The sequence below is a fragment of the Hypomesus nipponensis genome, chromosome 22 (genome assembly GCF_054491055.1).
Source record: "Hypomesus nipponensis isolate SF chromosome 22, ASM5449105v1, whole genome shotgun sequence".
Taxonomy (NCBI): Eukaryota; Metazoa; Chordata; class Actinopteri; order Osmeriformes; family Osmeridae; genus Hypomesus; species Hypomesus nipponensis.
In genome coordinates, this window is record NC_140382.1 from 15,745,001 (window position 1) to 15,750,000 (window position 5,000).

The 5,000-nt window shown below is 47.1% G+C and overlaps 1 protein-coding gene across 1 annotated transcript in view; it reads left to right on the top strand.

The window, feature by feature from the left end:
* The window catches only part of tenm3 (teneurin transmembrane protein 3), a 175,066-nt gene that overhangs the window by 59,418 nt on the left and 110,648 nt on the right, over positions 1–5,000 (top strand). The gene's annotated exons all lie outside the window — the stretch shown is intronic.

The following is a 5,000-nucleotide window of genomic DNA, read 5'->3' on the forward strand; positions in this document are numbered from 1 at the left end:
ATCATTGATTTTAATGTTTTTTTTCTTCTTCCCAGATAGATATTATTCTGCCGCCTCTGAGACCGTACTGGCACCACGTCTGTGTGTGTGTGTGTGTATGTGTGTGTAGTCTCTTCTAATTCTAGGAAGAGTGTGGTTAAGATCTCCTTCAGCACATCATTGTAAATACATGAAGAAACAAGCCTCTCACAGAGGTACATGTATCTAGCTCTGGCAGCAGAACACAGTGTCATACGGCTGACTATAGATGTGCGATGATCAAGTCCCTTGCTAGCAATGAGTGATTAGCACCCAATGTTAATGTGTGTGTGTGTGTGTGTGTGTGTTAGAAGCTGGGTTGTGTGTTCATGCTAGCAGAAAACGTGTGAGCGAGTGAAACGGGCCAATTTATGTGTCCGTCCCAGGCCTATATGCTGCCAATAAGGAATTAGCATACATGCACACACACATTCTCTCTCTCTCTCTCTCTGTCTCTCTCTCTCTCTCTCTCTCTCTCTCTCTCTCTCTCTCTCTCACACTCTCTCTCTCTCTCTCTCTCTCTCTCTCTCTCGCTCTCTCTCTCTCACACACACACACACACACACACACACACACTCTCTCTCTCTCTCTCTCTCTCTCTCTCTGTCTAACACACACACATACACACTCTCTCTCACACCCACGCATACACACTCTCTCTCTCACACACACACACACACACACATACACTTGAGGGGATGAAGAAGGAAATTAGACTGCAGTCGAAACATTAGTATTTGTTCTTATTCTTACTACGAAATGTCAATAACAGCTTTAGGCCTTGTCTTGCATGTGGCAGCCCTCTGCATTATGGAAATCCTGGTATTTCTGCAGAGAACAAAGAAGCGATGCCTGTGATTCAGGTTGTCAGGGAAAGGTGGTGGGGGTTAGGGAAAGGAAAGGTTTGTCAGGCATTAGCGTAGCATTAGAAGAGGAGCTTGAAGAAACAAGGGGCTTGTAATGGGCTGGTGATTAGCGTAGCGTAGCATAACCTGTTCATATTTGCGATGCTGTATGGGGAGCCAGGGGAGAGACAGTGTAGACACTGGAGATGACTAGAATAGCTGAAGATACACCCTGGAGAAGAGCACACACACACGCACACACACACACAAACTCATGTCAGTTGACAACCATTTTCCATCCTGCAGTCACAGGGGGAGTAGGCAAGAAAATGTCACCAACTCCCTTGCTTACGTACACAGAAAAACATGATGAAACGCACACACACACACACACACACACACATACATACACATACATACACAGAGCTTAATTGTACACCTACAAACAAATAGACAGCAAACAAGCACACACAAATGACAAGCACAAACTCACCTACTTAAGAAAAGTTTACTTTCTTTGAGCATGTGGTGCACATTAACAATGTGGTGCACATTAACAGCTCTACGAACAAGGTGTGTGTGTGTGTGTGTGTGTGTGTGTGTGCGTGTGTGTGTGTGTGCGTGTGTGTGTGTGACAGCTGGTTTGGGGAGGTGACAGAAGGTGCAGAGGTGGCTCAATTTCTGGGAAGGAGAGAGGTGTCTGCTGGTCACACACACATGAACACACACACACACACTGTCTCTCCTACTCCCTTGACTCCTTGTTAGGAATACGATTAGTTAAAAGCCTTTCTGACCTGCTCTCTGTCCTTCCCTCGGTGAGAGAAGAGAGAGAACGAGAGAGGCTGAAGGAGAGAGAGAGGCTGAAGGAGAGAGAGAGGCTGAAAGAGGAGAGAGAGGCTGAAGGAGAGAGAGAGGCTGGAGGAGGAGAAAGAGGCTGAAGGAGGAGAGAGAGGCTGAAGGAGAGGGAGAGGCTGAAAGAGGAGAGAGAGGCTGAAGGAGGAGAAAGAGGCTGAAGGAAAGAGAGGGAGGCTGAAGGAGAGAGAGAGAGGCTGAAGGAGAGAGAGAGGCTGAAGGAGAGAGAGGCTGAAGGAGAGAGAGAGAGGCTGAAGGAGGAGAAAGAGGCTGAAGGAAAGAGAGAGAGGCTGAAGGAGAGAGAGGCTGAAGGAGAGAGAGGCTGAAGGAGAGAGAGGCTGAAGGAGGAGAAAGAGGCTGAAGAAGGAGAGAGGCTGAAGGAGAGAGAGGCTGAAGGAGAGAGAGAGGCTGAAGGAAAGAGAGAGGCTGAAGGAGAGAGAGAGGCTGGAGGAGGAGAGAGGCTGGAGGAGGAGAGAGGGAGGGGTAAAGAGAGCAGAAATACATATAGAGTAACAGAGAGTATTAGAGTATATGTGCAGAAAGAATCAAAAACACAAGGAGAAAGGAGAGAGCTGGAGAGAGACTGAGAGAGAGGGATGAAGGGAGGAGGAGAAACAGGAGTGATGCGTACCTGTGGTTTGGCTGCTCCCCCTCTCACTCCATCATTCCATCTCTCTTTCTGTTCTTTTCTTTCTTTTTCCTCTCCAGCAGAGCTCATTTCCCTCGCTCTCCCCAGCCCGTTAGGCTAACAGTTCCCATACGCACTGGGCTTTGATGGACACACACACATGCAGCTGTACAGTATGAGTGTATCACCCCAGGGGCAAGGCTGGACCACAACCATATAGAAACCAAGGCTGCACCATTGAGGCCCATATAGGTACGAGCACACACACACACACATCATTTCTCTTTATGCTTTCATCTACAGAGCATTTGGCAAGCTAGTGGACTCACACCCCTGTCTGGGGTCTCTTTGGAATGCATGCAGGGGACAGTGGTCTGTTCCAGACACACACACAGAGACACACACACATCCCAATCCAAAGTGAAAGATTCAAGATGACTAATTCTCTCTCTCTCTCTCTCTCTCTCTCTCTCTCTCTCTCTCTCTCTCTCTCTCTCTCTCTCTCTCTCTCTCTCTCTCTCTCTCTCTCTCTCTCTTTCTCTCTCTCTCTCTCTCTCTCTCTCTCTCTCTCTCTCTCTCTCTCTCTCTCTCTCTCTCTCTCTCTCGCTGACTAATTCTTAGTCCCAGTAGCTGTGGTGTGAGAGTGTTGTCACTGATTTAGTGTGTGTCTGTGTGTGTGTTTGTGTGTATGTGTATGTTCAGTCAATCTTTACCATAGTCTTCTAATAGCATTGGCCCACATGAAACCACCAATTACATCAGCAGCTGGTCCTTATACTGCTGTCAAGGACACACACTTACGTACAAACAAACACACACTCACGCACACACAGCTGGTTGGGGAGCCTAATTGAAACACTATATGTGTTTATAACCCTGTCTCCTCCCTGCTGCAGGCCCGCTCCCTCAGGCTCCCCATAATGTCTTTTCAGCGTGTGTCTCTGTGTGTGTGTCTGTCTCTGTGTGTGTGTGTGTGTGTGTCTGCTGTGTGTCTGGGGGGGTGGGTGGGTGCCCTGAACTACCTGAAGGGTGTCTGAAAGTAGCATCAGTGTTTCAAACAGAGGGGTTTGGAAGTTGTCACCATCACTTCTTGCTTCTGTAAAGGGCTTTAAAAGCATGAGAAAAGATATGAAAGGTTAGGATTAGGGAGGACGGACATGTTTAAACAGGCCAGGGCTGCTGTCCACTCTCTCCAGCATGTCCTATGGTCGAAAGATGGAGAGATGGATCAAGAAAAAGAGAGAGATAGGGAAAAGAGAGGCAGAAAGGGAGAGGCAGACATAGAAAGAGAAACTAGCTGAAGCGGTTCTACCCTACTCAGCCTACTTGTAGATCCGACACACCTACTCCAACACACACACACACGTACACACACGTACACACAAAGACGTAAACACAAAGACGTACACACAAACTCACATTCACAATATTGGGAACATTTTCATTACTGGAGTCTGTGATGAGTTCCCAGTGTGAGGGCTTCTGAATGATCCTCCATGGCCATAGGACAAAATTACATTTATTCCTTCAAAGACACACACCCTCACACACACCAACATAACACGTTCTCTTCTCCTCCCTCTCTGTGACCTGCTCAGCAATTACACCTGATGGTTTTACATCTGTTTAACTGAAGGGCCAATCTCTCCCCGGTGCTTTTAATTTACGCTGGAGCGTGTGTGTATGTGTGTGTGTGTGTGTGTATTAGACAGCTGAATGGATAGTTCCTCAAAGGGGGTCAGAATAGAATAAAAAACATGTTTGGTAAATGTTATGAGTTTACATGGTGGCCTTTTGTTTAAAAGGGTGTTTTATTTATGAAAATGTGTATACGACTGGATGAAAAAGTAGAAAGTGCTGAATTCAACCCCATTCTGAACATTCATGACAGTCCATTGATAAAGACTCTGGTCAATGTCAACCAGCCTTGACTGGCTCTGTTAATAAGATAACACTTTAATAACTTCACTGTTGTGAAGATTTGTTCTGAATGAGGGTGATTACCAAGAGGGTTATTACCAAATTATTGATTAATTATTATTATTTGAGGGTTATTACCAAACAACTGTGGATTGTTCAAAATATGTGTATGAATGTTTCTTGTGCATGTGTGCGAGTCTTTGTGTGTGTGTGTGTGTGTGTGTGTGTGTGTGTGTGTGTGCAGCCTACAGAAGTCTTACACACGGACAACACACATGGGGGCTTAGTAAGAGGGAAGCCCTTCATCTAACTCTCTTCTTTTTCTCCCGCTCCGTCTCTCCTCTTTCCCTCAACCCTCCGCTCTCTTTTTCAGAGGTGGGCAAATAAAACAGGGAGAGTAGATTTAGAGAGGTAAGGGGTAGGAAGAGAGGGAGAGAGAGACACGTGAGACAGTGAGAGAGCATGGAGAGAGAGAGAGGAAGAAAGGGGGGGGTGAGTGAGGGAGGGAGGGGAAAAGGCCAGTGTAGTTTCCGGAGGGTTCCGTTGCTAAGCCTGTTGAGCTGCGACCGACACAGCCCGTCGGATCAACTGGCCAACCGACGCTGACCGCTTTTGTCCTCTAACCCACTCTCCCCCCACACTTCTCTCTCTTTTTCTCTCTCTCCTACTGTCTCTCTCCCCTCCTGTCTCTCTCCCTCCCTCTCTCCTCCTGTCTCTCTCCTCTCCTGTCTTTC